This window comes from Accipiter gentilis, chromosome 33 (assembly GCF_929443795.1).
Source record: "Accipiter gentilis chromosome 33, bAccGen1.1, whole genome shotgun sequence".
Taxonomy (NCBI): domain Eukaryota; kingdom Metazoa; phylum Chordata; class Aves; order Accipitriformes; family Accipitridae; genus Astur; species Astur gentilis.
Window position 1 is genome coordinate 10,221,925 of NC_064912.1, and position 16,182 is coordinate 10,238,106.

Genomic DNA, 16,182 nt, shown 5'->3' on the forward strand with positions numbered 1-16,182 from the left:
GTAATTTAATGAATCCTCAAAGCACTTAGCAAATCCAGAATGTTTGTTCTGGAGAGGTGCTTATAGCTTTGGAACTTAGTTATTAATTTTGGGAATGTTTAGATATTTTAAGATGTGTTGAGAGGCCATACAATTGTGGGGGTTGATCTCTTATTCTAAGATAAAAGAACACCAACTGATCACTTTGGAAGTAGTTAAACTCTTGCTGTAAGACACAATGGTGAGTGTATTTTTGACGTTCTTGTTTGTCTTAAATTCCCTTTGCAATGACCAAGAGAGTTGTCCTGGAAAGCTGATAGAGATTCATGGAAAAGCAGGCTTATTTCTGGAAGGGCAAATTAATCCTGAATTGGAAGGTGTCGAGATTGTCATTGGTGAAAAGGGAGCAACTTCCCCGCTCATCACTGTTTTCACTGATGACAAAGGTGCTTACAGGTAATTAACAGATTTGTTTTGATCTTTTGGATTCTTTAGTTAAAGTGGGATGGTGACTTGACAACGTGTGTGTGATATCCAAGTGCTTTTTTTAAAACAAGTTCTTTCTTTTTATTTGAAGTGTTGGGCCACTCCACAGTGACTTGGAATATACAGTTACTGCTCAGAAAGAGGGGTTTGTTTTGACTGCAGTAGAAGGAACAGTGGGGGACTTCAAAGCTTTTGCTCTTGCTGGGGTGACATTCGAGGTAATGTCCTAAACACTTTGGGTTCTGAATGAATGGTGTGCACAGTTAGAGCTAGACAGGCAAAAAAGTTAACCGACGTGTCCCAGCCAAACACAAATGGGTGTGGGATTTGGCGATAAGATAGTTTTGTCATGGGGAAAGAATCTCAGTGGATGTGCTTAAGTTGTAGGTCATGACTTGCCATGCAGGAGATATTTTGCAAGGCTTATAAAGTAAAAGAGCCTGCAGTCCAAAAGACTGGCTTTATTTGCTTTTGTAGAGTTGGACCATCTTCCCTTAATGAGTTTTATCCCTCAAGGTGACTTTTTTTGGGTACAGTCTGGTCCAACTAGTGCCTGGTTCTAGTCTTTGGGATACTTTGTTCTGGCCCCCAGCATGTCCTATGAAGTGATAGAGAATGACTGTTCTGGTGACACATGCAATGTGTGGCTATGACTGCCCAGATGTTGAGAGCACAAACTTCTGCAGCCCTGCACTCTCACAGGAAGGGATACACTGCAAATGTGGTTAGTTTTCTTCTGCTCACAGCTGAGTGCTCAGAGCCAGCACATCTGTGCATTCTGTAAGGGGCTTCTGAACTGAACCCTTCTTCGTAGAGCAACCCTCACTTACACTTGAACTATTGTTTTTTTTCAAAAATAGATCAAATCAGAGGATGACCAGGCTCTTGCTGGAGTTCTCTTGTCTCTCTGGAGGGGTGTTTCGGTCCAACCTCCTTACACAGGATAATGGTATGCTGACTTTTTCCAATCTGGTAAGTTGAAATTGATTCTTCTGAATGTGGCTGCGTGTGTGACGCTGTGTTACTTTGCAGTCCAACATAGGGATGCTATTGGCTCTCTTCAGCAGCAGGGGGATGCACGGTTTACTTTGAAACCGTAACCCACAATGAGAGATGTAGGTCCTTCGGAGTGGACAGCACTTAAAATCTTAGCAAGTGAAAGATGTGAAATCTAACCTGGCAAGAGGTTTCTCCCCAACAGGTAGTAGATGATGTTGATTGATCTCAGTTACTAAATTGCAGTCTGTAAACATGAAACAAGCCAATTTGTTGATGATCATTTGAGAGTCCTTAGAGGAAAGAAATCTAATGAGATTATTGATCTGTACATGTGTGTAGACATGCCTGAACAGTTTCCTTGCAGACATCCTTCTCTCCTGGTCATTTTCGTGTCCTTGAGGCCTTGTGGTAGGTTTTAGGGCCATAGTTTCCTTTCCCTCTTCAGGCTTTATCACCTGGTGGAGTTCTATTGGTTTATTGTCCACCACGCTCATTGTTTTTCAGTGCTCACATTTTCCAACCAGTTTAACCTATGGTTGGGACAGAGAACTTTAGCTCTTCAGGGAGCTCTTGCAGAAACACAATTGTTTGGAGTTGGTGAATTTCTGCATCACTATCAGTAAACAGCTTGTTTCATGCCTCTTTACAGAGCCCAGGGCAGTATTATTTTAAACCCATGATGAAAGAGTTTCGCTTTGAACCATCATCACAAATGATTGAAGTGCAGGAAGGACAAAATCTTAAAATTCAGGTAACTGGTTACAGAACAGCTTACAGGTCAGTAGAGCTGAAATGCCATGCAAAATGTGATGTACTGTATCAGGATGCATTATGCAAAATGTGTGTTTTCTCCTGATACACCTCTGTTCTGAAGGTTTGGAGGGTACTTTCGAAGGCACAATTTAACTTTATTATGCTGTGTATAAGTACTTTTTTTGGCCTTTTCTCATGCATGTGGATATATAGCTAAGCCCAGATGACAGGACACCGCTATGAAAGCGCTGTGTCAGTGGCACTGGAAGTGGCTTGTGCTATGTCCATTGGGAGAAGAGAGACTACTCTAAGGATGGTAGATCAATTCAGGTTGATCTACCTTCAAGTAGAAGGTAGAAGTCTATCTTGAAGAAGAAGAAGATAGAAGATAGAAGAAGATAGAAGATAGATAGATAGATAGATAGATAGAAGAAGATAGAAGTCTATCTTGACTTCAAGTTCCTTTCCTTGCCCTTAGGGATAAGTGCTCCTGTTCATGGAGGTCACAGAACTTTGATTCCTGAATTGTGCTCTGAGCTGCGGCTAATTCTAATGCTTTAAACAGTTTTACATATACATTATAAATTCTTTACTTCTCCATGCTCTGCTAAATATATTAAGTACTTTTTCCATCAGTAATAACAATAAAATGTCCTTAAAATGTGCATTAAAACAGCATCTGCACATCTGTAGCAATTGGTTCTGTTTATACCTCTAGCTGTTATGGCACAGTTTCTTCTTTAAATGGGGAGCCTGAGCAGGGAGTCTCAGTAGAACCTGTGGGTCAGAAGGATTGTAGCATCTATGGAGAAGACACAGTAACTGATGAAGAGGGCAAATTCAGGCTATGTGGCCTTCTGGTAAGGATTAGAATGCTCTCTGTCATTTACTTTTATGTTAGCGTGCTAATGGAATAATAAAAGGTGTTCTATTAATTAGCTACCAATTTCTGTTTTCTCATCACGTTTGCTGGCTCAGGTTCCCTTGAGTCTCACTGTGTTAGGAAACACTGTCATGTAGTGAACGTTCATTCTAGTAAAGGGGAAAAACCTTTTAGTATAAGTCTGTGGAACTTGCTGCCAGCATACTGTGATGGCCTCCCACAAACACTGGACAGTTCGCATGACATGACACGAGCCCCCACTCAAGGTACTGAATGTGTCTAACAGGTGTTCAGGAGTTATAGCAGGGAATTTTCTTAGGCAAAAGAATTTGGGGAAGCATTTAGTTTCTCATGTGAAAACACTGTGACAGCATGGTTTTAGCAGGATATTGGGTGTATGTATGATGTTGATTGTACAGCATGTATGTGAAATAAGCTGTTCTGCAGGAAACGTGAAAGCTGGATTTATGGGACCACTATGTATGGAGTAAGGACTTCGCTGAAGTAGAAAGCAGTATTTGGTCAGGTTTTAATCCTGTTTAATGTATTTTCTTTCTAGCTAAAACACTTAATAGCAGATGATTTAATAGTGTAATGTAATAAACTAGTGAAAGTTCTGTGATAGCCCTTTTGTATTTGCTGGCAGTAAACACCCCTAGTAGTGTTATTGAGTTAAGTTTTCTATTTAGGATAAGGAAAACTTTAACTGGATCTGTTTGGGTGGTGTATCTTAAATGTTAGAAAATTCTCTTTCTTTTTTCTAAAATTAAAGTATGTATTATTCAGTGTTGGGATTTATCATCCGAATGTTGCTTTTAGCCTGGCTGTGTGTATCATGTCCAACTCAAAGCTGAAGGCAATGATCACATTGAAAGAGCTTTACCACAGCATCAGGCAATTGAGGTAATTTTTTCTTTTTTTGTAGTATCGCTTAAATATGAAATGCATCTGTCTAGGCATTATGTCTTTTCTACCAGCAGCAATGTATTTGAACGTATTCTGTTTAGACAAGTGGCTTTTAGCAAGTTAGCTCCCTAAATACGGTCCCCATATTGTGTGTCTGCACCATAGCTTAAAACTGAAGTAAGATAAAACCCAAACAGTAAACAAGTGAAAAGGTTTCTTTCATGGTTACAAAAACTATACACCCAGAAACAAGAGAATATATGTATAGAATACCTTTCAGCATTTCTCTGTGATGCAGAGCAAAGCAGTATTGACTTGAGGGTGTCATAAATTGTCATATTATCCTATCTTTGTATTTAGTTATTGATTGATAAGATAGATTTTGTTATGCTTTATTTGGTCTAAATCCTGCAGTCTTGATGTAGGTGAAATTGTCATTCAGACTAGCAAATCTTTATAAAATGTAGTAATAACTTTGAATTGAAAACCAGTGAAATCTTGTTAAATATTCCTCCATCCTTACAGATTCAGATTAGCTGCCTCGCATTTATCTCTTGACATCCAGCAAAGGTTAATTAGCTTTCGTTAGTTGTCCCGAACTTTTCAGTGGGAGATGGTCATTATTTGAGTTCGGACACCCGCCTGACCATGGTGCCCTCCTTTGCAGGAAAACAGAAGGGCAGAAGTCTTTCACGTCCTTAGTGTCATCTTCTTGAGAGTGCTTGCTGATTGGGAAGGGGAAGAGAATGGCAACCCAGATTTCAGAAAATCATATGAAGGTTATGTACTGCAAGTGACAGCTGTATGCAGTAGCTTGTATTAATAGTATCCTGGCTAGCCTGCCATTTTCTGCAGGAGAGAGAAGTGTTTGAAAGACACCTGCTGGAAAAAGTAGAGCCTCAGTGGCACCGGACTGTTGATATGGCACCTGACCTAACCGTAACCTGTCTGTTACTGCAGTTATTATTTGAGTAAATGTCTTTCCTTACTCTGATCAGAGTTCAGATTTAGAAACACAAATGTTTTGTATTTTAAACAATTTTGAGGAATATAAAGTTATGTATTTTCGAAGTAGGTTATATTATGATACGAGCATATTCCTCATTAATCAACTGTATAAACATCCTGGCATAGTAATATGTATCCCTCAGCACAGATGCAAAATAGTGAGACCAATGTTCAGATATCAGGCAGTCCTGTGTATACAACTCAGCCTCTTCCAAAATAATTGTTGCTTTTGATACTTCTTCCATTTTTAGTTTAACTTAATGCCATCAGCCTTGTGCTGATAATGCACAAGTCTGTCATTGTGAGCTCTGCACTCTGGAGGAAAAGTATTTGGAACTGAAAAGCCTTCAAGTTTCCACGTTGTTAGTATAGAACAAAATTCTCTTTTTGTTTAAAATTGTGAGCAATGTTTGTGTTGTGCTAACTGTTCTCTGTTGACTGTTCCTCTGTTGGTAGAAACACGACTGTGTTTTATGTTGCAGGTTGGGAACAGCGACATTGATGATGTTAATACTATAGCGTTCTGGCAAATTAATCAGTTTGATTTAAGTGGAAATGTAATTACATCTTCCGAATATCTTTCCACGTTATGTGTAAGTTCAAGTGTTTAATCTTTGTCAAGTGTATTGGCCATTGGTTTCCCAATGGTTCTTTAGCAGGGTCACTGGAAATTGTTCAGTAGCCAGAGCATACATTTAATTCAAATTGTGACTAATACTTTAATGAAAGTGTATTTGAATTCCAGATAGAATGAAGATTCCAGTGTTCCTGACTGCTTTGTTTTGATGTTTACATTTTTCATGGGAGTATGTTTAAGAAATACTTTCTCAGGTTGGCCTGTACATCTCTGGGTCTGCTTCCCTGATTAGGGATGCCTTGTCTGTAGGGAGAGCAAGACACCAGGGGTGAAATGAGTCTTCCGTATCAGAGAACTGCATTAATTCCTGAAATAACTGGAATTTTTGACATGCATGTCTGCTAACAAGAAGCCATTATATGAATGCAACGATACCATAGGACACATGAATTTAAAAGTACAGTTATAAGAGAGTGTAAGAGACAAATAGTAAAGCTGAAATTTTAAGAATTCAAAAGACCACACTGTGATCTGAAAGAGCTTGCTAAACACCTGTGATCCTTTTGGCTTAGGGTGTAAATGCTGGAAGCATCTGCAAGAGGTGTTAGTGTGGTAGGAGTTAAAGTAACATTTTTCAGGTTTAAAAGCTTCTTGAAATGTTACCTACAAATATAAATGCAACGCCTGAATTTTTTTCAGACTAGTCTGTTAGCATCTCACCTGCCAAGATCTCATTGCTAAGCTGTTGCATTTTTGGGGAGACATCCAAAGGATCCAACAGTTAGAGCAGGTGTGAAGTGAAAATGTATCACCTTACTGAAGAGCACCTGAGCAAGCTTCCCATCCTTCTGGGAAATTTAGACCCTTGCAGTTCAGCCTAAGCAAATAGGAATTTATGTCAAAATTTGATTATATGGAAGTTATCCAAGCCTGTACCTGTTTCATATTAGATTGGGTCTTGTGTTGCATGTAATGCTCGTGTCCTGTTGATGGGTGTGTGTCATCACCCTTGCTTTCAAGGCAGAAATTTTTGTCTTTGAAAGATGTGCTAAGATTTGATAAAGACACAAGCAAGCAGTTTTGTGACCTCAGTCTGGTCCCTTCTGGTTGTGTGGGCTTGATGAAACAACTGGACATGCTCTGGTGAGCTGTGGTTTGAGCTGCAACCGTGGTAGCACTGAGCAGAATCAATGGGAATTCAGTCGGGCTCTATCTGCAAGGAGAGCTGAGTCTTGGCAAATATCTGATCCAGAGGTTTACAAACAATGGTATAAGATGCTAGAAGGCTGCCTCAGAGTGGTCCACAAAAAACATCACTTTTGCTCACTGTGTCCTCTGGAGGAGGCGCAGTGGCTGATAAATATTTGTGTGTACAGGCAGCCTCATGTAAGGAGGTGCTGCTGCCCCTACCAGCCTTATTTGACTATGATACAACCCCTCCTTTAATTATGCTGGTTTCTGAGCAAACTGTATTTGCTGAGAACTTCAGGCCTATTCTGTAGCTTGAGGATGTCTAGCTTATTAAATAAATGTTGAGAAACTGAAATCAAACAAAATGAGCCTGTTGGAGAAACAGAAACAACCCCTAGCTGCAAATTCCTGTGCAACTGCTGGGATTATTTAAAAGAATTACTCTGTTCTGGTTAATTCATAGCACAGGCTACTGTTAATACACTAGATTATGTGAAAACATCAGTCATCAGTTGTTCCTAAATGATTTCAAGTTCTGTAAAAAGACTGTTTCTGTGACTTTTCACATCCCAGATTAGAACTTACTTGACAACTTTCTGTTCATAAAACACATGATGAGTTTTGAAGTGCTTTTACCCCTTAACATGTGGGATGTGTGAAATACCTATTGTGGTGCAGGCTCAGAAATACCTGGTTTGTGCTTTTTTCTTTCCCTCACTGTTGGGAATTGGCTTGATGAAGAAGGACATGGGTCTATAGAAAAGTTGTGCGAGCACAGTTCTGTGTGAAAGAATGTCAGTTTGAGCAGCAAGATTAGGCCTTGGCTGAAAATAGCTGGCTTTGCTGATATCAGGAGAAAAACAACAGCTGGTCTCGCTGTTATCAGGAGAAAGACAGGGACGGTGTGACCTTGGCATAACTTCATAGGTAACTTTTGAAGAAGTTCCCATGAGAAAGTTACGGAACACGCATAGCTGCAAATCACAAGTGGGTGTGTTTTAGTAATGAATAAACATTAGCAATGTACCAATCATATTAGGACTAGTAGGCATAATTATCGCAAACTGTATGAATATGAGCTATCCGTGCAAGTAAAGTTGAATCACTTCTATCACTCATATTGGGTCGACTTATGTGCATTCCTCCGCCGCTCCAACAAATGGCGTCCGAACGGGGACCGAAGAAAGGGGGATTGGAGCGACGGACACTGAGAAGCACCGGTAGCAGCGACGGGGGGGCAAAAGATTAACCGAACGCTGATCGTCTTGGTTGGTGTGTTAACTCTCGTGCCTGGACCGTCCAAAAGGGGTTCGCCGTCAGTGAGGGCTACTGGAAAAAGGCTGCAAAGCCTTTTTAACCGAGGTGCCTTAATCAAGGTAGCACCAAGGAGTATCAAGAAGCCGGCCGGCAATGGATCAAGAGGTAGCCCTAAAATTATTACTGTGCTTTTTAGAAAAGCGGGGGGTAAATTGCGTTAAGCAAGTTTCGGGATTAGTTGCTTTAGGTCGTGTTAAGGGATGCTTTAAGAATCCGGATTTATTATTTGAGGAGAGTGAATGGTGTAGATTAGGAGACGTATTATGGGATATGGTAATTGACGATGATAAATCAGCTAAAAAGCTAATGAAGCAAGGACAGAAACCTTTCAATTAGTGTGGGTACAGCTTTTGAGCTTAGTACCTGGAATGCTATCGGAACCTCCCTATGGGATGAAATTAGTGATGGGTCTAAAGAAGTTAAAGGTCTTGCAACTTTATGGAAATCGATTAAGACAACTCTGTAAGAAATGAAAGCAGATCGTAAAGCGTCTGCATCTGCTTTTGCTGCTCTCTCTCTCCAACTGCAAGTGAAAGGGAAAAGCGGGGAGAAAAACATAATGCAGCGAGAGAGACTTTTTGGAGCTTGTTCGCCTGCTCTTGTGCCCTTGACTTCTGCTCCTCTCCCTGGGACTGCTGATATTAATCAGCCATCCGACAGTTCCCAAGCCTCCCTAACCATACGATTAAAGGAAACCCTACAGAATCGGAGTGAGTAAAAATCTGCCTACGAAAAAACAGCCCCCAGATACCACCATTCAACATGAACAAATTATACCTAGCATATACCCTGATTCAAATAATGCAAACAAGGACTTGGCTACTCTAATAATAGAACAAAAAGAGACAATGTTAGAATTGTTAAAGGAAATGCAAAAAAGAGACGGGGAAACCAACCGCACCCGTGATAGATGCAGAGCCGCTTGTAATAGCCGCTGCAGAAGAAAGGCAGACACATTGGAGGGGTGTAATAAAAGATGCCATTATAGAAGGGACTATGCTCTAAGCATTCCCAGTTATCGCATCAAATGGACAGAAAAAATGGGAGGCGTTTGACTGGAAGGTCATTGAGAAATCAAGGAATGCTGTGAGTCAGTACGGAATCAAATCTGCGTTAACTCACCAAATACTGCAATTCATTTTTTCTGCTGATACCTCAAGATATTAAACAGCTAGTACAGTTGATTTTGACACCCACCCAAATGTTAGTGTTTTTCCGGCAGTGGGAGAAGTTCTGTGATAGGGAACAAGCAACATCACGACAACAAACAGATCCCCTATGGGGAGTAACCATGCAGATGCCGATGGGTACTGGACCCTTCGCATCAGGGAACGCTCAGTTACAATGTGTCACTGAGGTTCATCATCTATCACAGATCTTGGCGTATCACGCTTTTCTTACCATACCAGACAATATGTACAGCCATGCTTTTACCCAGGTGAAACAGGAGAATACAATTTATGACCACCCTGACATGAACAAGGGCATGAAAGAAAACATGTTCAAAATACTTGCTTTTGAAAATGCTACTGAAAAGACACGCAAAGCATTGTGTAATTTGCCAAAAAATGCAGACGTCGTTGATATGATAGAATACATGGATCGATCAGTGGACTCACAGAAAGTAGCCTATGCTGCCACAGCTCTCCAAGGAGCTACAAAGAAACCCAAGGCCAGTAAGACGCCCTTAGTCAAGTGTTCTAACTGTGGCAAACGTGGACACAATTAGGAGCAAATGTACAGGTACTGTTAACAGTAAGTGCTGCAACAAGCGTAAGAAGGATAACCATACCACCAAGAATACAGGAAGAAGGGAAACTCTACACTGACCGCGAAGGCCCCTCGCGCGACGACACGAATGCAAGGGGCTTGAGCTGCCAGCCCTCAGGCAGCCTCGCAACCACCAGATCCACCACCGCAGGAAGCTCCGGAGTGGATGTGGAAACCGCAGTCAACATAAAGGGACCACTGGGGTTTGGACTTAGTGCATTTTTAATGGGGCAATCTTTAACAGCTCTAGAAGGAATTCTGGTGCTCCCAGGGCTTATTGATGCAGATTATTGTGGGACTGTGAAAATTATGATTCATGTTTTAATCCCTCCTGTTTCTATTCCTAAAGGTACCAGAATAGCACAATTAGTTCCATTCAGGTCGTGTGTTCCGAACCCAGGTGAAGTACAACGTGGAAATGGTGGATTTGGCTCCACAGGGAAACCGCAGGTATACTTTGCCATGGACACAACAAGAGGTAAACCAGAAAAGGTAGTGCAATTGGAAGGGCCCGATGGAGTTGTCATCAAGAAACCGATGACAATCAATACAGGAGCTGATCTTACAATTATTTCACGATGCATTTGGCCTCCATCATGGCCATCGATCAATCCAAATTTTGGTATTGCAGGGATAGGGGGCACACAAGCCACCTTAGTAAGTCAGCTACCGATTACATTTGTGTTCCCCGATGGTGAACACATTACGACGTGTCCGTATGTCATGACTACCCCAACTGAATTGTTTGGCCTCGTAGGCCGTGATTTATTGAGCCAAATGAAGGCAATGTTAGTGACGCATCCTTTTTAGGAGCGGTCACTGAGGGGTAGCCAATTCTGAAAATTAACTGGAAAACAGATGAACCTGTTTGGATTGATCAGTAGCTGCTAAATTCTGAAAGGCTGCTAAAAATACAAGGGTTAGTTGAGGACCAATTGAGAGCGGGACATGTTGTTCCTTCTACTACTCCATGGAATACATCAATATTTACCATTCCCAAGAAAAGTGGGAAATGGAGACTGTTACATGATCTCAGAGCTGTGAATGCGGTGATACACAGTATGGGAGCCCTGCAGCCAGGTTTGCCGTCTCCCGTTATGCTTCTAGAAGAATGGGATTTGTTAATTATAGATCTCAATCATATGCGTTCTTGCACCAACCCACTAGGATGTTAGCAAAGCAATTTGACTTACCACTTACTGATGCCCAAGGTATCGTTAAAGCATGCCCTGATTGTCAAAAGGAGGGGCTCGGCTTGGGCCGTGGGGTTAACCGACGAGGTCTTTTGCCATTGCAGTTGTGGCAGATGGACGTCACCCATGTCACGTGGTTTGGTGCAAAGCGTTCTGTGCATGTGTGTATTGATACCTATCCTGCTGCCATGTGGGCCACGGCACGAACTGGAGAAAAGGCCTTACATATTGAATGACATCTTCACGCTTCTTTTGCAGTACTGGGTGTGCCTAAAGAAATTAAGACGGACAACGGCCCAGCCTATGGTTCTACACGATTTGCTCAATTTTGTAATTTGTGGGGAATTCACCATGGTACCGGTATTCCACATCTTCCCACAGGACAGGCTATTGTCGAATGGGCCAACCAAACCCTAAAAGAACATGCTGCAAAAACAAAAGGGGGGAACCCAAGGCTTACTCCCAGAGGAACGATTGGCCAAAGCCTTATTTGTGCTAAATTATCTTAGATTGACAGGTGATCACAAAGACCCACCAATGGTAGTGCATCATGTTCTTTTACAGGCAGAAAGGACGCAACAAAGTACAGGAATCATGGTAATGTATAAGGACCCAGAATCCGGGAAATGGTGCGGATCAGCAGAAGTAAAACTTACTGGGAGATCCCGGCTAAGTGTGTCAAGCCATGGCTTCGCACTGATGCTGGACCCGGAATGGTCCCATTGGCAACCGGCACGGCACCAGTGGGTGCTGAAGCCACTGATCCAACAGATTCTAACTAATAGAGTATTACTAGCGGACACTGTGAGTCCTTCAGACAGGTTTTTAGAATAGCGTGCCTTATTGTATATAGAACTTGCTTTAGGTAAAAAGTGTGTTAAGGATAATTTGATTAAACATAGTATGATTACGGGAAGACAGTGTGGGGTAAATGTAAAAGTTAGTTAAAGCCAAAATTAGGGGTAAGGTCTATTTCCATTAATAACCTGGGAACGAGGTTGATTGTGTTTCCACAGATACAGGCCCATGACGGACTCCTGTTCGATTTGCACGACCATCATCATCTGGAGCATCATAGATGATGTGGCAATATGAATACTACCTCAGCCAAAAACTAATGTATAGGTCACCTTGGCTAACATAACAGGTCAAGATTCTCTGTGCATCGCAACTGTATCATAAAGCCCACGAACCAATAGACAAGATGGCTATGACTCGCGCAGCGCACCTGGCCAGCGAGCGCATGCGTCATAGATTGCAACCGAGGCGGACTTTTGGCACCTGCTGGCCACGTGTGCTAAAACCCATTCCTCTGCAAATGTATAAATACCGGGATTTTCCGAAGAGCATCGGGCTGGTGTACGGTGAGGCCATCGCTGCCTCTGTGGGGACGCCCACGGAAAGCTGGCACCTACCGATTGCTGGGCTGAGTTCGTGGAGCAAGATGGCACAAGAAGGTATGGATGGTTCATTTTCCTCATAGTCCTCATGGTCTGGGTCATTAGGGGTAACAGGTTGGCTCAAAGAATTATGGGCATTATTGTAGTTACTGTGATTTTAGCTATTGTAATAATTTTACCTTGTTCAGCTTATTAAGGAAAATGGCATCCCAAGTTATTAAGCAAGCCTGGATTGCTCAAAAACAAAAAGAGGGAGAAAGATTTAAACAGAGACGCTACAGTGGATTCGACTTTGTTGTGGTATTACAAATACAGACTTACAGCCGCTGCTGGATTTATTGTGGGGCAGCGATAGCTTAACTTCTACAAGACAACTAAGTGCACTGGGACGGCAAGCCTTGGCAGCAATTGGACAAAAAAAAAATATCACATCATCTGTGTCTGGCAGATACGTTCCTGATTTACCCATAAATTTGAAACCTTATGATGAGATTGATATGGAACACACTGACTGTAGTAAGCAGCATGACAGTGACACCGGTGATTGATCCACATCGGTTAATGCCATGGGACAGTAAGAATGTTTGGGTGTCACTAGCTAAAGCTATTAATCAAATCTCTTTCTGTGTGTCATTGGCATTACCTGAACAGTCTTTTATTCTTATGTATTTTATTAGGTATAATGTTGTTTTTACTGTGTTTAATTAATTGTGTTCATAGATCTTTGCAAAGCGCAATACAGCAGGTGTTAAAATTTTACCTCAATCTATAAACAAACAAATAGATTGGCTGAAAAAACATACACAAAAGATCCAGCAAGAAACTAGTTGGTTTGATGGGGTGTTACAGTCAATATTTGGCGGGATAACACCATGGCTAATGGCATGGATTAAGGAAGCCTTACAATGGTTAGGTATATTGATATTAGTCAGGATTGCGTATGGGTACATGATGAGAGGAGTCTCAAGGCTGACACACCAAGCTCTACTCACACAAAAAGAAAAAGCAGGAATTGTTGGGAATTGGCTTGCTGAAAAAGGACATGGGCCTGTGGAAAAGTTGTGCGAGCAGAGTTCTGTGTGAAAGAATGTCAGTTTGAGCAGCAAGATTAGGCCTTGGCTGAAAATAGCTGGCTTTGCTGATATCAGGAGAAAAACAACAGCTGGTCTCGCTGTTATCAGGAGAAAGACAGGGACGGTGTGACCTTGGCATAACTTCATAGGTAACTTTTGAAGAAGTTCCCATGAGAAAGTTACGGAACACGCATAGCTGCAAATCACAAGTGGGTGTGTTTTAGTAATGAATAAACATTAGCAATGTACCAATCATATTAGGACTAGTAGGCATAATTATCGCAAACTGTATAAATATGAGCTATCCGTGCAAATAAAGTTGAATCACTTCTATCACTCATATTGGGTCGACTTATGTGCATTCCTCCGCCGCTCCAACACCTCACAGGTGAAGCTCTACAGAAGTGAAAATCTGGACAACCCAATTCACACAGTCAACTTAGGCCTATCCCTGTTTTTCCATTTCCCACCACTGCTCTGAGATGGAGAGGTAAGAATATTGCTGAATAAAATTAGCTTAGGTCACTTAATTATTTTTTTCTCTAAGGACACTGAAGTGTTATTTCTGGTACGCCTGCAGTACTGTATTCATGCTGGAGTGAGCAGTGTCTCAGAAGATTTGAAGTCTCTTAAACTGACTTTTGCCTTTAAATCTGATTTTGTCTCAGACTGCTACTGATGCTGTAGACTGAGTGTATTTTTTACCCACAGAATTATGTGGTGCTCCTGGATTCTACATTGTCTAAATCACAGTATGACTATACCCTGCCTCAAGTTTTGTTCACTGCTATAGGTTATCATAAACACATTACACTGATCTTCAGTCCCACTGTAAGTACAAAATACTTAAATGTTCAACTGTTCATCTTGAGAGCAATGTCTGGTAGTATAGCCTTCATGTATTTTGTAGTCTTGGCCAAACTTTCTCTTAATGTAAACATAAAGAGGTTTATGAGAGGCATTAAAGTGACTATGAATTTGGATTTGGCTACATTTAAGGCATCAGGCAGGGATGTAATAACCTGGTATGTTATGGGAGGCAAGTAAGGAGTTTAGGAAGGGATTGTAGCCGTGACACTAACTGAAAGGTTGCAGTAACTGGGGGCTGAAGGACAAAGATAGGATTGTTATCAGAATTCATTTAAAGACTTCTGTGTATATGAAAGACATATCACCAGGCCAGAAAGAGAGCTTTAGTTATTGGAGCTGAGGTAGAGGCTAAGCAGAGGGGTTTTGAACTAGCATCAGGGGAAAACGTCACCCTTGAGAGAGAAGTGTATTTTTGCACTTCTGAACAGTGTGGTCAATTTAGTGAAGTGTAATACAGAAGTTTGTTCTGTAATACTTGAATGATCTGTTTCTTTTCTGCATCACTGCATGTTCAGATGCCAGCAAAATATGAGGGAAACATGAAATGGCAATTATAAATGAGGGATGCAGATGTGCCTGAAAGATTTTGTGCTAGTATGGCTGCTGTAGTATTATCAGTGGGATCATAGAGTTTTGGGCAGCTTGTGATGAGTAAGTCAAAGCACACCAAGTTGACTGTAAAGTGGAGACTGACCATCGGTAAATTAACTTTAAAAAAAAGGCAAGCCCCAAGAAGAAGGTAACAGATAAATGAATCTGATCAAGGGGACTGCTTTGAAGTTGAAGGTAAAGTAAATCTTAGAGCAGCACTTCGGAGGAAGTCAGATGGGAAGGCCTGGATGTGCCACATGGTCCTATTGCTGACATTGCTTAAAGCTGAGGGATTTCATAGTTGAAATGACTGTTTAAAAAAAAAAAGATTAAAAAAAAAAATTCATGGTCCCCACTGTTTTCAGAGAAAGCTGCCTGAACAAGATATTGCCCAAGGATCTTACATGGCGTTACCGCTGACTCTGCTTCTGTTGTTGGCTGGTTACAACCATGATAAGGTAGGCCATGTGTTTTTTTTGTCTTACCCAAATATTATTGTTCTGTCAATGAATACTTTGGACTGTGTTAAGTAAGGGTTTGTTGAGGTGGTTATCTAGACAGAGATGCAGTCAGCAGTCACCTTATGTGACGCATTTTAAGAAAAGCTACAGCGTAGCCAAGTTTTTGGACAACTACTGTCCTTTAAAAAAACTTAGTGTGAAGGTGAGTTCCTGTGCCGCTTCTGAATTTTGTCTTCTCATTTGATAGCTCTGGGAAAAAAACCCCAGTTCAGCATCATTCAAATTCAGATAACCAGACTCAGTGATAGTAGAAATGAAAATAATTATTTTATTGGCTTCAGGAACAATCAGACTGGAAGAAATCTTGCAAATCATTGAGTCTGGTCTCTAGCTTTACACCCTCCCTAGTGAAAAGCTCTCAAGAGGAATATAACTACCTACTATATAACCCCCTCTGTCTTTGTTAACAAGTCATGCTCTTCTAGTCTTCTCTGATATGACTGGGTTTCTGTTTTGCTGATAAAGAAATTTGTCTGTGCAGTTTGATTTCCTCTCAAACTTGGGTAAGACAGCACAGAACATGGGATTCTCCAGGATTTTCTACAGTGTTACTGAAAGTGACTCCACTGAAAATAGCTGCCATTTTCTAAACTCGGGATTCAAACTGCTCTTCCTGGCTAGATGACTGCAGGGAAAAAAGTTAGTGACAATCATTTTAGGTTTTG

At 41.3% G+C, this 16,182-nt stretch overlaps 1 pseudogene; it reads left to right on the plus strand.

Moving 5' to 3' along the window:
* Positions 1-16,182, plus strand: part of LOC126034254 (nodal modulator 1-like) — a 36,914-nt pseudogene that overhangs the window by 19,505 nt on the left and 1,227 nt on the right.